Source organism: Chrysemys picta, chromosome 6, assembly GCF_011386835.1.
Source record: "Chrysemys picta bellii isolate R12L10 chromosome 6, ASM1138683v2, whole genome shotgun sequence".
Taxonomy (NCBI): Eukaryota; Metazoa; Chordata; order Testudines; family Emydidae; genus Chrysemys; species Chrysemys picta.
Window position 1 is genome coordinate 49365440 of NC_088796.1, and position 24176 is coordinate 49389615.

At 41.2% G+C, this 24176-nt stretch overlaps 1 long non-coding RNA gene across 4 annotated transcripts in view; it reads right to left on the bottom strand.

The window, feature by feature from the left end:
* Positions 1-5402: 5402 nt before the first annotated feature.
* Positions 5403-24176, bottom strand: part of LOC135972369 (uncharacterized) — a 133882-nt gene continuing 115108 nt past the window's right edge. Inside the window, exons 3-5 of one of the 4 annotated variants that reach the window (XR_010588802.1) lie at positions 13347-13417; positions 7682-7780; positions 5403-7188 (exon numbers count right to left, since the gene is read on the bottom strand). This is a non-coding gene — a long non-coding RNA (uncharacterized LOC135972369). Of the gene's footprint in view, positions 7189-7627; positions 7781-13346; positions 13418-16170; positions 17705-24176 lie in introns of those variants that run through there. The other 3 variants (XR_010588799.1, XR_010588801.1, XR_010588803.1) reach the window with 3 other exon arrangements.

The window sequence follows — 24176 nt, forward strand, 5'->3', positions numbered from 1 at the left end:
AAAATATGCACCCCCCCTCCATGCATGAACTTTCAGTTTTGCCTATTTTAAATAGAGCCAGTCATGAAGTGCAGAGCCACAGGTCACCTTTTGGAACGAGGATGCTTGCCCTGAGGATTTTGGTTGAGGTCCCATCTCCATTCACAAAGATAATATCCCATATAATAAAAAGTACTGTACTGCCATAATCTACAGTAGTAATTGTCCAGACTCCTGCATTGCACCATAATACTGCTGCAGAACTTGGGGAAGTTACTGTAGAATACTGTAGTGTGTTTTTACAAGGGAGAATTCAGATGTTCCCTTTAGTCTTTTTATTTTAAAACCAATTACCATAATCAAACACTCTGAAACTAAGGCCTTTGTTAACACAGTCAGTGCTCTGTAGATATAGGATTCACTCCTGAGAAGTGGTCCTTCTATGATGCCTTGGATAGACTACAAAAAACTCAGTCCCTGCATAAACAATTTGAGCCAGAGCTCCACCAGTGACTTGTGAAAGAACACACCCAGAATTACAATAAATTTGGAAGGGATGTAAATTCTTATGCTCCAATGTATAAAGATAACCTGCCCACAGGATAAGCTTCTTCTCAACCGGGTAGAGGTTATCCCATTACTACTTCATGCAGGGTTTAATGCATTTTCCTCTGAAACAGTTGGCACTGGCTACTGTCAAACACAGGAATCTCGGCTGAATGGACCATGAAGTGCAGCAACTCCTGTGTTCCCAAAATGTATGTTTTTATTTTTACAGCACGCTGGAGTCATTATAACAAACAAGTATTTCAGGTGTTATTAATAATAATAGTAATAATAATTTATTGGTATTAGAGTAGGGCCTAGAGGCCCCAACCAAGATCAGGATTCCATTAGGCTGGGCGCTGTATAAACAGAGACAGTCTTTGCCCAGGTGAGTTTACAGTCCAAGTAAGCAAGACAGAGGAAGGGTGGGAGAGAAAACAGAGGCACAGAGAAGTGAAGTGACTTGCCCAAGGTTACAGAGCAGATCAATGACAAAACCAAGAATAAATTCTGTGTCTCCTGCTTATTCATTATGGACCATATTGCCTGTCTTGTTATAACTATTTCATATAGCCATGTGTTTCTAACATGAATAAACGTCCAAATAAACACATTGAGCATGCCAAATTCAGGCTAATGTGATGAAACTGACCTCTAACAGTGCATATACACTAACATTTCTGAGCCATTTTCCTGCATCTGTATAGTTTCCCTGGTGCTTCTAGCCATGTAAATTGTGTTGTAGACTGGGCACAGGCATTTTGACAGCCATGTCATGTAAACCCAGAAGACTCAGTGGAAAAAATAACTGTACAGAACAATTGATAGCAATTTTCCTAAAATAGACAAAGTCTTAATGAACACAAATATGCTGCAAAAGTGTCACTAATATGAACCATATTCTACCAGTTGTGACTACAGTTCTTTCCTGCTGAGAGTAGAGTTTTTCATGGCATGGTTGCACTGGTCTGTGTTGATACATATGGGCACACAAATACATATGGTTACACAAATACATATGGTTGATGCTAGCTTCCCCATAGCCAAGCCCTGTTATACTCATGCCCACATATACACTATTTCAGTTACAGACATGCTGAGAGGTCTCTATAATTTTGGGGAGGAGCCTGCACAGAGGCAGGCAACCTCCAACATTCTCTCCCACTGCTACATACAGGTTTTCTGGTATGCATACTACATGTGTATTACCGGCAAGAATTTGGCCCATAAGCTGAGGAGAAGGTGCATCTAAAAGGTATTTTACTTAATGTTTACAAAATAGAGTGATAGTGATTCCCAAATACAAGGGTAAAAGATTTTTCACACATCACAATCACAACAGGTTAAGTGCATTAATGCTATGAAATGCATTCCATTGCACAAGGTGCATTACATGGGTGACTTTATGTTTCTGTTGTGGTGGTGTTGTTTTTTTTAAACAGAAGGCACTAACAACTGTGGGCAAATTATCTGTTGAGATTTTAGGCAATAAGGTTTACTTAAAGAAAACAAAAACAAAGAAACAAATCAAAGTATCAGAGGGGTAGCCTTGTTAGTCTGTATCCACAAAAACAACAAGGAGTCTGGTGGCACCTTAAAGACTAACAGATTTATTTGGGCATAGGCTTTCATGGGTAAAAAAAACCCTCACTTCTTCATGCATCTGAAGAAGTGAGTTTTTTTACCCACAAAAGCTTATGCCCAAGTAAAACAAATAAACAAAACCCTAAATATATGTATATGATACAAGTATACCTAAGGTAGCTTGCTGAGGCATATGCTTCAATAGTCTTGTGTTTTATATTATGTTGCCACAGACTATATAAACTATTACAGAAAATGAACTGTGACAATTTATAACATTGTGGTAGGAGCTGGTAGGTATATTAAAAACCCAAAGAGCCAGATGCTACCATTTGGAAGAAAAATACATTTTTGTCTATCTCTGAGGGCTGAGTCTGGCTCATAGATGTTTTGCGTTCCTTAGATAGTCACAAGCACATACAATTGGCAGATCTAAGGCAAAATTGGGGGTAATAGCATGCTTGTTACAAATGCAGGTCTAGCTTCATGGATATGGCTCTTGGAGAAGGTTGCAGATTCAGTTTACATGGTTGATGTTCATACAATAACTTGCCCTGAAGCTTGTTTGTTGGCATTTTGAATTACAAAACAAATAAAACTTTGTCCTTGTACCCTACACTTTTCTTACCTGAAAAGAAGTTGTCTTCCTTACTAGTAACAATAAAATCTGAAAGCATATTTACATTCTGCAGGGTGGAGGCATATCACCAGATCTTCAGTCAGGTGAAATGAGAAGATGTTCTGTGTAAAGCTGACTCCATGTCACATGGCCCTCAGTGTTTCAAAAATATTTCAGCTTCCTAGCTGCAGCAAAATTACATAAATATACTATTTTGGATAAAGAAATAGCTAAATGAATTTAGACTGTACACATACAGATTTAGAAAGACGGTAACTGGTATCAACTGCTGAAAAAATGTTTAAAGTTCATGTTACTGATCCATTTTTTACTTGGTACCCAATTGCTTGGTACCCAAATTAACAAACTCAAATGATACACACAAGGCTGTATTTTCATCTTGGGGATCTGGTGATATCATTAATCCTCTTTATAATTAATTTACAATCTTAAGGTGAATGTCACAGGAGACTCACAACTTGTCTGGCGCCTCCTTCTGGTCACTCTTGAGATTAACTCTTGAGGTCGACACCCCTTCCCGTGGTTGCACGCCATCACACTGTCTGTCTCTCAGGTTTGCAGCTCCTCTCTCATCCCAGTAACCACAGCACCCTCTTCATGACTCAGCACTCCAGCTAGGTCACTCAGTGTTCCCCCCGTTCTGGGTACAGTCCTTCTATTCTCCATCACTCTCACAGAGACCTGGACAGTCTTCCTATTCACTGCCCCGCCGGTCTATGCTACATCCTCTTTGACTGGTAGGGGAACCCAGGCCCATTCACTACTCTGGGTTCCAGCCCAGGGACTCTACACCCAGCAGTTCTGGACTTTCCTCTCCCAGCCCTCACTGCTTCTATCCTGGACTGCTTCCTACAACTGCTGCAGCCTACATGACTCCGCAGCCTCCAAACACTCCTCCCTCTTCCCAGGGAGTGACTACCCTTTCCCAGCAGTAGCCCTTGTTTGTTGCCAGCGTCCTGGCTTTATAGGCCCCACCTGTTCCTGCACAGCTAAACCTGCTTGCAATCCCGGCTCCCTGGCTCTTCCTCCAGGTTCAGCCTGTGGAGTTAATAGGCCTACTTGGCCACCTTAACCCCTTCCAGTCCTCTTTGCAGAGCAGAAGACCTATTATCCACCACTGAAGTCCTATTTTAAGACCTTAAATGGAGTTTACATGGTGTATAGGCCTCCTAATTGCCTTCTGCCCAGGACTGAATGTCACCCCAGTTATAGAGGAAATACAATGCCCTCTGCACCACTGAAGTCTCATTTTATGAGCTTCAATGCAACTGCAATGGTTCATAGGGCCTTGTGTGGTCCCCTCTTTACTGAGGGGATGGTATGCGCACAGTACAATACAGTATGACACAATATGATACAGAAATGTGTTGTGTAGCATTTACAACTTGAGTACTTGATGAAAAAGATGGATTTTCAGAAGTTTTCAGGAAGAGAGAAAATGAGGATTCGCTTACCATAATTATAGAGCTTTGCCAAGTAGATCCTGTAGGTGTGTGGTGAAGTCAGTAATGTGCCGCCAACATTTTAACAAGGAGCACCGTCAACACTTTCTGCCTTGGTTGGAGATCATGTGACATTTCCTGGGTAAAATACACTTCTCCCACTTCCAAAAATTTATCAATCCAGTTCCATCCATATGCCTTCCTCCCCTCCTCCCAGAAAAAAATCAGTTCTTCCATCCCCACACAATTCCTAACTCAGACTTCATGGAGTCTTCTCCATGTCGTTCCGCTGCTTGGCAACTTCCTCACAACAGCAGCAATGGTGGCAGGTGTTAGTCCTGCAGTCTCTATAAGCAGCATTAGAAATAGACATGTCATACTGTGGCTACTGGCTGTAGGGTGATTGGTCAGGAGACATGAAGGTCTTATGAGACCTGGGGTCCATGATCTGGTTCCCTTTGGGTGTTTTTTTTTTTCTTTTGAAATAGTCAGGGAAAACCTGCCTGTAGGCAGTATCCCATAGCTGGCACTGATGGGGAAGTTTTGTGGCAAGCTGATTCAATTCAAGAAAAGGTTGACCATCTCTATGCTTAATTAAACAAAAAATAAAATTAGTAGATATTTTCATCCAAATTTATATTTTAATTAATTAATTTTCAGCTTTATTATTATTTTTATTTTTTTGAAAACACATTTTAAAATATTTTCAATTTTTTCCATTTTGAAATGGGAAAATACGACCTTCTCTCAGTTTTTGTTCCCCCCCTTCCCACTAGAAAAATGGAGGAAATGTAAAAAAACATTGAAGTGAGAGAATGTAACACTTTTGCTTTTTTAAAGTAACACTTTCTCTCACCTTTTAACTCTCTGTCTCAAAGTGAGAGAAAGTAACACAAAGTAACAGTGGATTTTTTCCAATGAGGGGGAGAGAGAAGAAGTGAGAGAGAAAAAAAGTGTTTTTCCCCTGACTTTTTCTAACATCAATTCTTCCCCATTTGCACTCCCCCAGTGGAAAAAATGGGGGAGCATAAGGAAAGAAGCGAGTCAAAAATGGAGGAAAACACACCATGTTTTTCACTAAATGAAGGTAAGAGAAAGAGGGATTTTTCCTACAAAAAAAGAAAAAAAGTTTCAATACAAAACATTGACAAATTTCATTCTGAACATTTTAATCAAAAACAAAAAATTCAAAACATTTTTTGATTGAAAAATTAAAACAATTGGTTTTTTTTCAAATTTCGTGACAAAGTAGACCAGTTTTGACCAGCTCTAGAAATTAGATGCTCTTTACCAAGCAAGATGACACTAAAAATATGGTGACAGTTGATAAGAACATAGGCAGTTATGATATTCATGGTATCTCAAAAGTTTGAGGCAAAATATTCAAAATTTAGATTTAAACAATGAATAATAAGAGAGCCTGAATCAACACAATGTTCCACCAGTTTTGAGTTCCAGGGATACTGCTCTGGAGAGAGGAAATTTATGTAACTGTTGATATGGGATATGAATTGGATTTACATGGGTTTTCTGCTTTCTTTTAATTGCTTACAATAAACTACAAGATGAAGCATTATCTTGCAGTGTTAGGAAAAAATATGTAATTTATATCCTGGTCTATGCCAGTCTGGGGGGGATTTATAATCCAGAGAGAGCTGATTTTGCTCCCATTCAAACCAATTATGAAGCTCCCACTGACTTCCGTGGAATCAGGATTGAGCCCCAGCTTTGTAAATGACTACTCTGCTTGTTATGTGAATGTGTTATGTTAAAAAATGTATCTATCGTTATATAAGGGCTAATTCCTGTGTTCTCCTGGGCAGGCTCAAAGGGCCCCAAATGTAATGACAAAGCCACTGTTCTGCTGCATAGGGGAAGGACCAGATAAGAAGAGGCCACACAGGCATTGTCTGGCAGAATGCACAACTATGTTTGTGGTCTTGGGTAGGATAGTGTGGACATTGCCGGTGTGTCTGTAAAATGGATCCATTGTCCTGCACAGGGGAGGACACACTCTGTCATGGCCACTACTACTGGCCATGAACTGTAGTAGCAGTCAGACTACAACAGTGTTCAGTGCCCTGCTACTGGATTTGGGGGAGGGGGAATGAACTCCACTCCTGCCCCAAGATAGGTAGAGAGACAAGGCGGGTGATGTAATATCTTTAATTGGACCAACTTCTGTTGGTGGGAGAGACAAGCCTTCAAACTTATACAGAGCTCTTTTTGACCTGTCCAGTTACAGATATTACCTCATCCACCTTGTCTCTCTAATATTCTGTGACCAGCATGACTACAACTACACTTCATGCTAGGTAGCTAGGGCCTTTTACTCAGACTGTGTGCGAAGGACCAGAATTCAACTTCAAAACCAAAAAGTTGCAACATATGACAATAAATATTCCAAGTGTCATGTCATCATTGCCCAAGGCATATTTTAATAATCTACAAAAATACCTTGTAGTATCCTATTGCCGTGTTTTATAATCCAGTTCTTTTATTGTTTAAACAAAAAAACATTTTTATAAGATGTTATATTTTTCCAGAGACAAAATGACTCCTTGCTTACAAGATAAATATGAAGAGTGTTGAACTTCATTTCTCTTACATGCCAGCGAAAAACATGGAATTTTTCTTCTCTTATCCACCCCCAAATTCAATGATTGTGGACACAGTAAACTTGAAGCCATCAGCATCACCTGAAATACACCCCCTATGACCGAGACTGGAAGCGCCTCAATCTTTTTGGGAGAAAAATATACTCAGCCACTCTACAGTTCCATATTGCAAACTATCAAGCCTTAATGGCAAAATATGATTACATCAACTACTCAAAACTCAATTCCTCTACTGAGCAGCTCCCAGATTCTCACAAGGATCAATTCAAAGCCATCATTAATGAAGGTCATCTAGTGACAAAGACATCACTCCAGTCTGCACTCAATGGAACTGATACAGCAGCACATTCCATCTCCACTGCCATCAGGACCTGTCTGGCTTTAAGATTAAGCTAGATAAGTTTATGGAGGGAATGGTTTAATGGGATAACATGATTTTAATCAAATGAACAGCGTGCCATCGCTGGTAAAGAGTATCAATGGCCAATGAGGGTCTGGCTAGAGAATCTTGCCTACATGCTCGGGGTTCTACTGATCGCCATATTTGGGGTCGGGAAGGAATTTTCCTCCAGGGTAGATTGGCAGAGTCCCTGGAGGTTTTTCGCCTTCCTCCGCAGCATGGGGCAGGGGTCGCTAGCTGGAGGATTCTCTGCTACTTGAAGTCTCTAAACCACAGGATTTGGGGACTTCAACAGCAGAGTCAAGGGAAAGGGGTTGGGGCGGCTTTGTGGCCTGCATCATGCAGGAGGTCAGACTAGATGATCATAATGGTCCCTTCTGACCTTAAAGTCTATGAGTCTATGATGAGATGAGCCCCTTGTTGCACTTATGTGGTTTCCCCAAAGAGAGGCAAACAACTGTGGAGGACCTACCTTTTGAAGGAACAAAGCTGTTCACAGAAAAGACATTTTCTTTCCTCCACACTTTGAAAGACTCCACGGTCACTCTTCGATAGCTTGGAATTGATATACCTGGGCAGAAGAGAAAATATAGTCCTCAGCCTTTGTTTAGGCCCCACTTGTCACAATATTCATCCCAATGCTTGTATGAATCCCAAAGAAAGAAGTCCAGCTTCTTCAAACGGAACCTCAACCTATTTCCTCGCAGCCATCCACCTCATAATGACAGTTTTGACGATACCATCGGATCACTCTCTTCAATCCCATCCAATTCTGGAAAACCTCTCATCCCTATGGATGCCATCTCACCCCATTCCGCAGAACCTGGGAATGGATAACCTCTGACAAATGGGTACTGGAGATTATTCAAGATGGTTACTCCCTCCATTTCACCTCCATACCTCCCCCAAAATGCCCTTCCCTGTCCATCTTCAGGGACCCTTCTCACAAGAGCCTGTTACGACCAGAGATAGACCATCTCCTCCCTCAGCATAGGAGCCATATAATCGGCCCTACATCTAAGAGGCAAAGGCTTTTACTCTCACTACTTCTTGATACCCAAGAAAAAGGGAGGTTGGAGACCCATACTAAATCTCAAAGTGCTCAACAAATTTGTCAAGGCTAAGAAATTCAAGATGGTCATGTGACGTTGTGCAGTCTATATGGTTTTATAAAAACTTGATAATAAGTCAATATAATGTAACAGATGGTTTTAGAGAAAATACGGTAATAAGTGAATGTAACGTAACTGGGATAAGCTTCATGCAAAAGGTCTCTTGTAAGGTATCATTACAAAGCTTATAATCTACTGAGTATGATCATCTGATTTGTATAAATGTACCACTCTTGTATCTAAAACTAGAAATATAAAATGTAACTCTGAGGGCCTATTGTAATTGTGTAAAATGTGGACCATTAATGATGGTTTGGAATCTTGATGACTGCCTTGAATATAAAATGAAACCCAGAGAGACAAAGAGTTCCCGCCTTATGCAAAAGATATATAAAGGGGGGAAGAGAACAGAGAGGAGGAGGAGCCATCATGAAGAATCCCCTAGCTATCACCTGAGCTGCAACAAGAGCTGTACCAGGGGAAAGAATTGTGCCCAGGCCTGGAAGGTGTCCAGTCTGAGAAAAACTTACTGAAACATCTCTGAGGGTGAGATTATCTGTATTTAGTTTGATTAGACATAGATTTGCGCATTTTATTTTATTTTGCTTGGTGACTTACTTTGTCCTGTCTGTTACTACTTTGAACCACTTAAATCCTACTGTCTGTATTTAATAAAATCACTTTCTATTTAGTAATTCACTCAGAGTATGTATTAATACCTGGGGGAGCAAACAACTGTGCATATCTCTCTATCAGTGTTATAGAGGGCGAACAATTTATGAGTTTGCCCTGCATAAGCTTTATACAGGGTAAAACGGATTTATCTGGGTTTAGACCTCATTGGGAGTTGGGCATCTGAGTGAAAAAGACAAGCACACTACTGTGAGCTGTTTTCAGGTAAACTTGCAGCTTTGGGACAAGTGATTCAGACCCTGGATCTGTGTTAGAGCCAGATGGGAGTGGCTGGCTCAGCAAGACAGGGTGCTGGAGTCCTGAGCTGGCAGGGAAAACAGAAGCAGGGGTAGTCTTTGCACATCTGTTGGCAGCGCCCAAGGGGGTTTCTGTGATCCAACCCGTCACAGGTCACTTTGGTGATGATTATTTCAGCCTTAGAAAATACACTTAGCAGCAATATTGACCTTCCTCCAGCAGATAGAAGGATACAAAAAATTTTCACACCTGACTAAAGTCATTTCTCAAAGGCATAGAGAACCTCTCCCCAACCAGGCTTCCTACCCCATAATAGGATCTCAATCTAGTATTAAAAGGGCTGATTAGACACCCTTTGAACCCATAGCTACTTGTTCTTTAACTCACCTTTCCATAAAGATGGAATTCCTGATCACTATTACCTCGGCAAGAAGGCTCGAGGAGCTAGTGGCCCTGATGGCGCATCCCCCTTCTAAATATTCTTCCTTGACAAAGTCATGCTTAGACCACATCTAAAGTTCACCCCCAAAGTGACTTCCGCATTTCACGTGAACCAACTCATTCATCTTCCAACCTTTTATCCCAAGCCTCACCAGGATAATAGGGAAGCCATCCACAATCTGCTTGATGTAAGGAGAGCCTTAACCTTTTATTTGGACATGACAAGAGTTTTTAGAAAATCTCTGAGACACTTCCTCTCCATCGCAGACAGGTCTAGAGGCACAGCGATTTCAGCTTAAAGATTCTCTAAATGGGTCGCGAACTGCATCACACTCTGTTATCAGATTTGCAATTTAGCACCCTTATCTACAATCTACACACATTCTACGAGATTGGTTTCCTTATCCATAACCTTCTCCAAGGGTATCCCTATATCTGAAATCTACAGAGCAGCTACATGTGCATCTGCACAAACCATTACAGAACAAAATGCCACCCTGGGGAACTCTGCTGCAGATGCCAGATTCGGTACCACAGTGCTATCATCTATAACAGACTCGACTCTGAAGCCCCAGCCTCCAGTGGGGGATACTGCTCAGGAGTCACCTACAGTGGAGCATGCATAGTGACACTATTTGAAGAAGAAATTATTCACCTAGTGCAGTAATGATGGTTCTTCGAGATGTGTCCCCCTATCAGTGCTCCATGACTCACCCTCCTCTCCTCGACTTTGGGGTTCTCATACACTCTGCAGCAGAGAATGGACTGAAGAGGGTTTGCCTATGCAACACTGATTAGCCTTGTGGCAGAGCACGGGGGAGCGGGGGAGGGGAGAGGAAGAGGAAGCTGGAAGTGCATGCGTGGGCTACCAAACTTCGCCAATCAGCAGCACAGGGATACAAACACACCTGCAGTGGAGCACCTGTAGGGACACACATCTTGAAGAACCAGTGTTTCTGCAGAAGGTGAGTAACTTCTTATTCATTTTTATGTTTATATTATTATTGTCCTGATTCTGCAACCCTTGTTCAGAAAAATCAATTCAGCTACTTATATCTCTACATTTATTTTCTTCTTCACCTCTGTTTCCTTCATGTATATTTTCCTCTTAAGCAATTCTCTCCTAATCTCACTCAGTTCAGTTTCTTTCCTTAGCATCCATATAATTCTCCTAATGTGTCTTATTTTTAGAAAGCAGGGGAAATGATGTCAGTAAGCAACTAACTGAAAGTTGTGTTCTCCCAACATAAAAGAGAAAAAAGGATGATCAGTTTCCTTTTGGACTCCTATTTACTCCCCTAAAGGATCTTCTAGTCTCTTCTCTACACAACTCTTGGGCATGCTGAACCACAACATTAATAATACCACCTAGCTTTTAGGTGGTATGTATGATTTCATCAGTAAATCTCAGAGTGCTTTACAAAGTCGACAAGTATAATTATCCCCTTTTTATGGATGGGGAAAACAGAGGTACAAGGGGGTGAAGTGACTTGTCCAAAGTCACCCAGCAGGTCAGTGTCTGAACCAGAAAGGACACCTGTGTGTGGGGGTGGGTGTCTAGAGTCTCAGTACAGTTCTCTATCCCCTAGACCACACTTCCTCCTTGGTAAGTGAAGTTTATCATATCTTAAATTTGAAATCCAAAATGAATAAATCCCTATTGTAAACAGACTTTTCCAGAAAAAATGTAAAAGGCGGGTGAAATAATATATTTGTTTTTTAAAGCAATACAGTATTCTATACATGTGGTATAATGCCTTCAGATATAATAACCTCGTTATGCAGTATGTCGAGTTTCCTGCAATTCTGAAAGCCGATAACAATAATTAAGCAACAAGACATGACAAGTATTGTTTTATTATGCAATGCCAAAACACCTAGGTGAGTTGTTAGGCACAAATCCAATTGCTTTTCACCACCTGGAAGGATTCTTTTTACACATAAAATGGATTGGAAAATGGAATGATCTGATTTGCCCATAGCTATGCAGTTATCACATTCTAAGCACCTTGCTTAGAACTCATCAGCTCTGTGACCAGATTGGTATTGATTTAAGTAGTAATGATCAAGTTCTGGGGCATTTCTTTTGGATTAATGACTGACTGGGAGGAGTTGATGGCCCAGGGCAGAGCCAAAGACCATTAACCCTGTCTGGTCATCAATCCCTAGGTAATGTCCTGTACTGAATTTGTTATTGTTAATATAAAAGATGAAAAACAAACCAGAGGCATACAGGCTTTTGGAGAGTGGGCCTGGGCGATGAAGCGTCAAGTGGTACGTACTAGCCATTTCTAGGGAATTCATGTCTATTGCAGAAACCAGTTGTTTGAATCCAATCTCACCATTCCATTCAAGTAATAATCACAAAGAAGCAATCTCAAGTACTTTCTAATGGTGTCTATCAGAAATGTGTAAGATAGTTGCATTCATTTTTATTCAGTTGAGTTACATATTAAAGGTTCCATTTCCAAAAAGCTGGGTGTTCAAAATACACAGATACAGGTATAAAATGAATCCTTTCATTTGCTATTGGTTAACAGTCAACTGCATACACATTTACATGGCTAAATGATTTTTTTCGAAACATAGTTCCTGACTGAGCCCAATCCTGATCCTATTGAAATCAATGAGAAAATCTCATTGGCTTTAATGGGGGGTAGAATTGAGCCCCAGTGGCTCTACAGGTTTAGGAATCTGTAGAAAACTTATTTATGTAATTTCTTGCATAAAACACATTTCTTTAGTCCAAGCCACAATAACTGCTCTTCTTGGCTTCCAGAAAGGTGCCAAGCAGCCTTAATGGGCTCAAGGATCTGGCCCTGTGTGTTATTGCTTATGCTGCACACACTTTGCGTTCTATGACAATGATTATATGATTGATTTAAAAGAAGAACAAAGTATATTTTTATTTAAAATATTATATTAAAATAGCAATGACAAATATTCCCAAAGATAATAATAACAAATAGGTTTGAAGACTATGATGAAAAGTATATAAACAATAGGTAAATTAATATATAGTAGCTAGGATACAAAATGTTTAAATCTTATCAGGAGGCAAATCATTATCATCAGTTACTAATTTTTTTCATTAAAGCAAAAGGCTTAGATGTTCAAAAGTGACTAGTGATTTGGAGTGCTTCAATTTTTGGGTGCCCAACTTTAGAAAATATGGGTGTGACATTCCCCTCTGGTGTTATCTAGACCGGTGATCTGCTAGGCCACTCCAATCCTTGACTCTGGGAGCCAGCCTTACCCTGCTCTGCTCTGAGAACCCTCACTCCTGGGCTGTTCACGCACAGCCACTGGCATGTAAGCTGCTCCCAGCTACTTGCAAGCGAATGACACTAGCCAATATCTCCGGCCCCGGACACAACCCTAGGAACCTCCGTCGGGCAGTGTCCAGTTATTCCTGCTGGATGCTGCAAGCTTATATGAGTTTGTCAGTTTAACAAAGAAATTGATACTTACCAGGCTTGTTACCCCAAGGGGCGCCTCAGACACACTTCAAACCAAACGCACTGCTTCAGGTAGAATAAACAAATTTATTAAATACAAAGATAAGTCAGATTTTGTCAAATGAAATAAAAGCAAAATGCATTCTAAGCTGATCTTAACACTTTCAATGCCCTTACAAACTTAGATGCTTCTCACCACAGGCTGGATGGTTGCTCTTTAGCCAGGCTCTCCCCTCCGATCACCGCTTCAGTCGCTTGGTATGGTGTCTGTAGATGGAAAAGAGAGGAAGAGCATGGCAAACGTCTCTTCCTTTTATCATGTCCTTTCCTCTCTCTTGGCTTTGCCTTCTCCCCCTCCCCCTTCAGAGTCAGGGGAGCATTACTGAGTCTCTCCAAGCAAGGTTGAGCAATTCCCCTGGTGTGGCCTCATGCAGGTGAGTCATTGCATTGTAGCTCCCTTGCTGGACAATGGTTGTTGATGGGTTGTTTAACACCCTGCCTGGGCATTGGTTACTTTTCTTGCTGTTGCCTCTGGGGAGCTAATATCTGGCTGATTTCCCCAACCTGCAGCATATTTTAGTGACAACCATACTACACAATTCTCATAACTTCATATGCATTAATGATATACATATATGGATAGATAAATGACTTTCAGCAGATCATAACCTTTCCCCTGATACATATAAAGCATGCCTTGTAAGGTAAGATCACAATTATATGAAAATGAGAAATATGGGGGTTACAGCATGCTCCCCCAAGGTTTAGAATGTCACAATGGGTACCTACCTTCTGAACAGACAATCAATGAATGGTAAATAGGAGGTCCTGAGGATTTGGGGGAGGTAGGATGGTGGCAGAAACTCACTGATTTCTTTATGAAAATGGCATGATTCTCCAGGTTTGATTGAAGTTTGAGAGTAAAATATTGGGCTCATTGAAATGAATGGGAATTTTGTCATTGACTTCAATGGAGTCAGGATTTCATCCCCAGTATTTATCTGAACCTTTATAATCCAAATAAAACTACAGGGTTGAGAGCACAGAGGAAGCCAACCTGCTGGTTTCGGTTCCTGAATCATCCATTGATGTCCAGAATGTCCAAGAAGGGGAGAAGACATTAAACATGCACATTCATTGGAAAAGTTATTTTGTCTCTTTTTCCTCTGCATCTACATAATGCAGGCAGATGGTGACCCCACACCTTTATCAGATATTAGGGATGCGGGTTACCTCTCACCATCCAATAGTTCTCGGAGCAGCACACACAGGGTTAAAGCTGTTTTTTTAATGGAAGTCATTCTCTAGCTGGTTTGTTCTCTATCACAAAAGCACTACTCTTACCAATGCTGGTATTTCACAATAAAAATACAAGGTAATAGGATGATGAAAATAGGGACTAAAGACTATATTAATTAAAAATAACAGATCAGTTCGATAAAGATTCTTTCTGTAAAAAATATAAATGATTGATGTATAAATGCTGATACTTCTGAGGTCAGATTCTCACCATGCTCTGAGACCTTTACGCTGCATAAAAGGTTCAGAATGGTATCAAGGGGCTCTAAAAGCCCCATTTGTGGTCCAGGTAAGATTTCTCTGTCACAGGCACTGTGGATGACGGCCTTTCAAGGACCCCATCACAAGCCCTGGCATAAGGGTAGAAGGGAGCAGGCCTGGCTGGCAGGGCCACAGCAAGCAGCACTGCAGAGAGATTCCTGGCTGTCCCAGGAGGCTGCGATAACTTAGGGTATGTCTACACTACAGACAGTACAGCTACAGTGCTGCACCTGTGCCTCTATAGCACATATTACAGATATTTGCTCCAGCAATGCAGGTGGGGGGTTCTGTCACTGTAATTAATCTACCCTTTGAGAGGCAGTAGTTAGGTTTATGGAAGAATTCCTCCATTGACCTATCGCTTACGATAGTGAATTACATCTCTTGGGGGTGTCAGTTTTCGACACTGCTAAGGAACACAGCTAGATCGACCTAAGTTTTAGCTGTAGACCAGGACTTAGGAGCATGTCTACACTACAAACTTTTTGCTAACACAAGTTATGTTAGCATATAGCCACCCCAGTTATTATATTGCTTGTGCATGTGTGTACTTGACTCCTTGCATCAGCCCTATGCATACTCTCCAACAGTGCTTGTTTTGATGTACAATACGGTGCACCCTGGGAAGGTATCCCACTGTGCAATTCGCCACCTTCCAGCACACTATCTTTTGGGAAGTTTGGGGAAAGCATAGTGGGGCAGAAATGAGTTGTGTAGAGGTGACTGGGATTGCAGGGATAAAGTTCCATCATGCTACTTCCTCCATCCCAGAATACCATCTTTATCCCATAATTTTCATGCCTATTTTGAAAATCCCACAAACCCGCACAGGAATAGTCTCTGTCCGCCATCTCTGGTGGAAGCATGGAGCCTTCACAGCTCTGCACTAGTGTCATGTCCATTGCAAGCACAGGACACACAGAATCACAAGAGCCATGGGGAACATCATGATTTACTGGAGGCCAAATTGCTGAGAGATGTAGCAAGAACCGATACAAGGTTGTTAGCCTTCACTGAGTAGCTGCAAATGCTGCTTCTGGGCCCAAGAAATGAGCACTGACTGGTGGGATCCCATCGTAATGCAGGCTTGGGATGATGAGTGGTGGCTACAGAACTTTCAGATGCGCCAGGCTACATCCCTGGAGCTGTTTTCCGAGCTCTCCCCAGCCCTCCAGCACAGAGACACCAGAACGAGAGTTGCACTGGCAGTGGAGAAGTGAGTGGTGATCTCATCATGGAAGCTTGCAACACTGGATTGCTACCAATTAATGGAAAATCCATTGTGGGCACCACTCTTGTGCAAGTGTCCAAAGCCTTTAGTCATCTGCTGTGCAGATCTTCGACTCTCAGCAATGTGCAGGACATAACGGATGGATTTTGAGCAATGGGGTTCCTGAACTGCAGTGGAGCAATAGACAGCATGCTTATACCTATTTCAGCTGCAGACCACCTTGCCACAGAGTACATCAACAGGAAGGGCTACTTTTCTATGGTTATGCAAGTGCTGATGAATAACTGGTGATGCTTCACCAGCATCAGCATTGGCTGGTCCAGGAAGGTGCATGATACTCACATCTTTAAGAACACAGGATTGTTCAGAAAGCTAGAAGCAGGGACCGTCTTTCCTGACCGGCAGATTACTATTTGCGATGTTGAAATGTCAATAGTGATCCCTGGGGGACCCAGCCTGCCCCTTAATCCTCTGGCTCACGAAGCCATACATCAGCCAGCTCAACAGCACCAAGGAAAGATTTAGCTACAGGCTCAGCAGATGCAGAATAATAGTTGAATGAGCTTTTAGTAGATTGAAGGGGCACTGGTGTAGTTTCCTCACAAGATTGGATCTCGGTGAGAAAAATATCCCTGCCTACTGTGTCCTGCATAATATCGTGAAGCAAAGGGGAAAAGTTGCTGCCGGGGTGGAGGTGGAGCAGCAAAGAATTCAATGCAGAGCTGTATGCCTCAGGGAGGCTTTGAAAGAGCACTTTAACAGTGAGCCACAGTAATGCATTGTGGTGTGCCGTGCTCTACCCAGCCCTGCAGTTTGGGGGCCTGTTAGGAATTGTTTGGTGCTTGTGTACATTTATGATTATAACACTGTGTTTGTCCCTGATCCTCTAAGCTATATCACAGTATACAATAACTACCACCACCAGGCATTCTGCAGCATATGTTGGGAACTAATAAAGTTGAATTGTTTTCCAAACAACAGAGTTTTATTGAATAATAATAATTAATGGAGATATCCCATCTCCTAGAACTGGAAGGGACCTTGACAGGTCATTGAGTCCAGCTCCCTGCCTTCACTAGCAGGACCAAGTACTGATTTTGCCCCAGATCCCCAAGTGGCCCCCTCAAGGATTGAACTCATAACCCTGGGTTTAGCGGGCCAATGCTCAAACCACTGAGCTATCCCTCCCCCCAACAAAAATACCTAAAAATGTGCAAGTTAAAAGCTAATACATTAAAGCCTTAACCAATTTATGGAAGAGAGCTTAAAGAAGGGGAAGGAACATTCATGTTTATTTTAGCTACACATGCATCAACCATGGCTCTCACATGTCAGTGTATGTGAAACTGTGGTTGTTCTTAATGTCCCCCTGGTGTGGAGTGGTAGAGACAGGGATGCAGCCCCTGATGCCATATGGAGCTTTGAGGGAGGGTCTAGGGAGGTGATATCCTAGAGTTCTTCATGGACTGAGAAGGGAGGTGAGCCAGAGACTGTTGAATCTGGAGGTCCACAAGAGTCTGCAGCATCTGTCTTTGCTGCCAGAGAAGCCCCATTATGTCCTGGTGCATCTCCCGCTCCTGCTTCTGGGCCTTTCTCCATAGTTTGCACTATTCATTCTCCAGGCCCTTTGTTTATTGTCTGATAAAGCACTTGTTTGCAGGATCTTGCTGACCATGTCATCCTGAGTCTGCTTCTTTCTCTCATTTGGCTCAAGCATTCTGCGGGGATGGAGCGGGAACCTGTCAAGGCCACAATGGCAGCAGCTACAGATAAAAACACAGAGATATCATTGTCCATTCAATCAAGCTGGAAAGCTAAAGTTAAGATTCAGAATTCTCTTCCCTTGCAGAATACCTCCATGAAAGTTTCATTGAGATCTCTCAGGAGGATTCAAGGGACAGCTCTGTGTACATAAAGGAACTGCTCTCTTGCCCTCCCCCCACCCCGCACCTAATTCTACAGGGAATGAAAAGCAGATAACTCTACCTCTTTGTAGTATCATGGCAGTTCCTTTGCTTTCATGCAGCACAGCTGCTGGTCCCTGTCGTACCCCTGCTCCTGCATCCCTCATGCAATCTGCTCACAAATGTCCACATTTCTAGAGTTGGTCTGTAGCTGTGCCTACACAACTTCCTTTCCCCAAAGGCCCAGGAGATCCAATGTCATCTGTCTACTCCAGACCTGAGTGTGACATCAACATGGTCAGCTGGGCAGTTGCACACAAAAATGGAGAGTTGCAGGTGCGCCCACCAAGATGGACAATCAGGCAAGGGCATGTCAAAAATTTACAGGGTTTTAACAGGGGTGGCTTCTGGTCTCTATGGCCCAGCTTGAGAAGGGGACCTAGGAGGGCTTAGCTTCTTCAGACCCACCACCAGGGTTTCATATGTCAGTCGGTTCCCTTGAACAGCTTCCCAACAACTCCGGCCCACAGAGTGAGTCGCTTTTTATCTTCTCAGTTTCCTGGGCTTGGACTCTGGTGCCCAAAACCAATCTGATAAAACTCCATGGGCGACTGAGCCAGCCCCTTCCAAACCAGTTGTTCTTCCTTTGTATTGTAAGAATCCTGCAAGTGTTCGTTGAGGGATGTCTTATCCCAAGTCATTGGTCTGCCTTCCTCTTTGTTTCTCCAGTATAGTCTTAGTTATTGGCAGTGAACTGCCAATAACTAAGACACAATGCAATATCCATAAGTTACAGAGCAGCTCTACGTCCTTCACAGTATATATATCCCACACACACCAGCCTGATTCTGATCTCACAAGTATAAAGCAGGAGAAACTGTGTTAAAGTCAATAGCAGGGTAAACTGATATAAGTGAGATCTGTGTCAAACTCTGTAAATAAGCCTGCGGAGATTTAAAAAAATAAATGCTTAGTCTCCTAAGTCTGTATTTAGACACCTAAAACATGGTCTGATTTTCAGACTCAGTTTTCCCACTGACTAAAAACAGACATAGGAACCTAACTGTAGGCATTTATTTTAGAAAAATATTGATCATAAAAATGTTCAAAACACACATTTCAATTATAGAAGTTTAAAACTGAAAGGACCATATTAGCTACTGTATACCATACTGGTATAGCTTCAAATTAGCAATGTGAATCAATATAATTCCTAGATAAAATGTAACCTCTACATAACCACTAACACAGGGATTGATTCTTCAGTGATTCTGCAGAGAAAACTGCCATTGATTTTAATAGTAGTATCTTGTGCAGGTCATCTATAGGATTGGGCCTGTAGTCAACAATCTGACTATAATGCAAACCAAGTTTGGATTTTTTAATTTTAATTTATTTATTTAATTCCTATACTTTCTGGGTCAAATGGTCAAACAGTGACCTTTCAAATATGCACCTGCAGCTGTGCATGCATTTAATGAGCTTGCCAACTAGGTAAATGCACATGTGAACTGATATCCACTGAATCCAACTACTGAATATAAATGATTAGTAATTTGCTGATTTAGGCTCCTATTCTTCAAAGACTTACACATGTGCATACTGTGAGTAGTCCCACTGAAACTAATGGGGATAATCACAATGCACTGAAGATAAGCACTGAGCATATGGCTTCAAAGTTGTGGGAAATGTGCACAATTGTGGGAATAGGATTGTGTTCACATTTTTGTGCACAGGCTTCCACCTGCACTGTTTTGAAAATTTGGCTCAAACTTTCCTCAACATGTTATTAAAAACTTTATAAAATTTAAATTTAATAATTTTAAACTTTATAGACCACAGAGATAGCAAATACCATCCTGGCTACTGCCTGCCAATAATGCTTTCCTTGCAATCATAGAGCTTAATTTTTTTTTGTTTAAAATCTAGTTTACACACATTAATTCTTAAAGTTTAAAAAAGAAAAGGTGCCAAAATCCAGCAACAGCACTACTGCAAAAAATACCTGTTTAAATGTGAAAAAGGCAGCTCCTTCTTTCACTACTGCTAAACATATGTCTGGTCTGCTTTTTATCTGATTTTTTTTAATTTATAAGGTCAAATAAAATATATAAATAAGACACCCCTTATTCAGTCCTTTCTGATGTTTAGATAATATGGTGGTGAGTGAGGTCTAACATCTAGATAGATTTTTAAAACATGACAGTTAGAAGCACCCTGAATGCAAGTAAAATGCAGTTTCTATCTTAAGAAAAACTGCTTATCCTTTAGATTTCTAAACACATCCATTTACAGTACTTGGTAACCATAAATACTCCACCAACACTGTATTTATACATTTTATTGACCTGCTTTTGTTCCAACTCATTCAATACAGAGTTGCTGAAGAAAATGCACTGATTGCACTGTGTGTAGAGCAACCAGACTGGCTGAAACTAATGGGCTGACTAGTTACTTTAAATACATCATGGACCAAAGCCATCTCACCATATGTGATTAGTCTCTGTGAGACCAATGATTCTACTCACGGAGGTAAGACAGAAGAATTTGGCCCTAGATGGTTAAAAGAGCAGTTCTATAGCTGTTGCCGGTCACAGAAACATTGACAATATTGAGAAGCACAGCAGGTGATGAAAGCTTCTTACCTAATATAGATAACACAAATTTTATTTACAGTATGAGTCAGGCCCCTCAAAATCATGAAATTTGTACATGTATATTGGGTTCTTTTTGTTTGTTTTCTGGTCTATTAACCTTTAGGGTATATTTGGGTCATGTTCTCAAGCTTTTTTCTACAACCACAAGTGTTAGAAACTTACTTTTATTTTTAAATGAAAGCTGAGATGCTCACATATTCACATGACTCCAGCAACTGGGGCTTTAAGAAAAAACCCAAATATGATGAGACTCATAATCAAATAGTCAAAATTGGCAACTCTGTATCTACCTTACATACATTGTGGCTATGACTGTATGGTTAGATGTTATGCACAGAAAGAATATGCATGAATAGCCACTGGGCAACATTAATATTTAAGCTATTCAATTGCATATTCTTGCCAAAAAACTTCATTTTTTGTATAGTGTTGTTACAACCATGCTATCCTAACCAGCAAAATAAATTGCTTGAGATTATATATAATCTCCTTTCCATCCCTGTTGGTAGCAGGTCCTGCATATAGCTAGTAAAAAAAAAAAAGTTTGCAAAAAACTGTCAGGTTTCTTAATTAGTTTTTTTAATGGCAAGTTAGTGAGGGATTTTTAAATGAAACTTTTGATTTAAAAAAGTGATTTTTGGCAAACAATGAGTTCTAGTCCTGTGATGTTTGGGAGGAAATCCTGCCTCCAAGTCATGCTCCACAGCTGCTACTGCAGCTTGAGGGTTACTCTGTTGATTGCATCACTTGCATGTTGTTCGAGAGTACCTGATGGATCCATGTACTTGTGGATCCATTGGCCCCATTCCCACTCCTCTTCTGCTCACATGGCTCTCCTAGCATATTGGAATGCAGAGAAAATGTGTGGGGAACACCAGTGACATGCAAGGGGCATGGAACTCTTGCATGAGACCCTCAGGGGCCATCAACTCCTTCCCATCTCCCTCCTGTGCAGCTGAACTGTGCCACTCTGCTGGGTGTGAGCCCCTGCAGGGGAGAAGAGGGTAGGTTTTGCTCCCTAAACACCAGTGACTAGACTTTTATTTTAATATTCTGTAAAGGATGCTATAAAATCTTGACTAATGAGCATATAATGGTTGACTGAACACAAGTTGCACATTTTGGTTTAAACACTCAGCTAATTACATGCATAAAACAACAGTATCTTAAAGGTTAAATGCATTTTTAATAACTCTTTTGCATGAGCAAAGTATCTCAAGAATTGGTTATGGATACATTATTTTTGTGCTTTATTGATGAAAACCTCACAAGTGGCAGAGGACCAAAGGCATTAGTGACTCAGAAATAATGTTGCCATGGTCAACCCACTGGTATCCCTTGATAGATGATTATAGGGACAGTATCTGTAAAAATAATCATCTGAAGAAAAAAAAAATCAGATTTCTGAGAATCAGTAAGTCACTGCAAAACAAAAGGAAATGCCCAACATGTAACTGTATTTTTGATAGGCTGGCTTGGTGAGGAAACTCACTGTGGCCAGGCTTTTGCTGAATGCTAATATAAGAGGTTCTCACATGATCTTGTAAGAGGGAATATAGATAGCTTTATAGGCAAATCTGAGGTAGAAGAAGCCCTTTGAGTTCTAACCTGTGAACATCTGATCTGAAAGTTTGCTTTTATTGTATTTTTGGATCAAGTACTTACTGCCCTAACCTTTATTAAAATACTTCTAGAATGTAAGCAAAAAAAGGATTATATCTGTGATCAATAATTGGGTAAAAATAGATACGTATTGTACAGAGAGAACTGCAAACATACATAATATGTTAACCTGTCATTCAAATCAAACCTGTGAAATAAACATTCAGGCAAAGCTGATTCTGATTTTATCATAACAGCTATCTGAAAATTTACTATGTAAATATTAAAATGAAGAGTGTGTCTGAATATACATTTACTTCTCATTTATAACTCCATCTCAAAGAAGCCCTTCGTAATAATAATAATAAAAAAAGTGCTGCTCATTGAAGTTTCCAGTAAAAAAAACAGTTGGGGGAGGTGAAGAAAAGGAAACAAAGATTTTTCCATTGTGCTACTCTCTCTTTTGTAGCATGATGCACATAATAGCTAAAGTAAAATCTGAGCCCTGCAGGTGTTCGGAAGAGATAAATACGGTCTGTAACTCTAGACTCTGAAGAAGTTTATAGTTAGATTACCCAGAAGCAAGCTGTCCTGTAAGGATCTATACATTAGCAACTGCGGCCAAAAACTCACTCTCTCTCTGGAAGTTTCAGGCTTTTAACTCTAGGATTCCATCCAACTGGAGGCTCAGCAGTGATGATAAAGCAAAGCTTACAATCAGCTAGGCTACATGAAAAGTAATCTCAGAAATGCAAGCGGGAAAGGTTTCTTGTCTCAGACAATAGCACTTCTTGAGATTTTCTGTGCTTCTCTATCACCATCCATACATTTTATCTGCACCAGCAACACTCAGAAATGCGATCTTTCTCCATCCCATTTCTCTTATGCATGACAAAGTAAAATCATTTGCTATTTTCTTATCATGTAGCTTATAAAAATATATATTGATATTTGCTCATTACAGTTGTATTTTTGGGAGCCAAAGTAGTTTATAGAACAGTATTTTCACCCAAGTTCTTGAATTTTCCATCTTATCTTCCTTTAGCTCTCAGTATTCAGTCTTAACACTTGTGCTAGAGCAATATGAGGCTGCTGAGGAAGGTTCTCACACAACAGATATTTGTGCCTGAGCATATTGCAGCACAATGATGCAGCACAACTTAATTTCCTCCTCTCCTAAGGACAGAAATCTTGCCTTGGAAAAAACCAACCCCCACCAGGCATGCCCAGAAGCCATACATTGCCCAGGAATTAATGTCAATTTTCCTTTTTAGTCTGATATCTGAAGCTAGGAGTCAAGTTGCAGCCTCTCTCTTGAGTGCAATACAGAGGAGCATTGCTTTTCAGTTCCGCTGTGCTTTAAAAACATTAGCAGTCAATAGCATTTAGGCAGCCTCTTCCCTGCCTCCAACATACAATCTCTCAACCCACATCGGTATCACTGCATACCACTCAAAGGTAAAATTCACCCCAGCAAGGAGGTCACACATTAGCTCCCATCCCCACAGAATGGGCTGTTGGGATACTTTGTGTGGCACTGCATGCGGGCTTATGTGGATCCTCGGTGATAATAAAATGTCTAATAAACTAGACGTTGGTATAAAATGTAACAAATCACATCATGACTTGCAGGTCTTCTCTTCTGAAAGCTAAGGAATGTCTTGAACACTAAGTCTAGGCTTTCCCAATGTGATTGTTTTTAGCGCCGTTAGGTTAATTGTTAATGTTCATAAAGCATTTTTAAGACAAAGGGTGCCATATAAGCAGTAAATATGATTGTGTTATTTAGGGTTACCATACGTCCTCTTTTTCCCGGACATGTCCGGCTTTTCGGCACTCAAACCCCCGTCCGGGGGGAACTGCCAAAAAGCTGAACATGTCCGGGAAAATGGCGGCTCTGCTCCTCCCCTGACTCTTCGGCTCTGTTTAAGAGCCGAGTTGCCCGAGCGCTATGGGCTTCAGGCAGCCCCCTTGCCTCCGGATCCCAGCCGCCGGCCGGGCACTTCCCCTCCCGGGCTCCGGCGGCGCAGGGTCCGGAGGCATGGGAGCTGCCCGAAGCCGGTAGCGCTGGG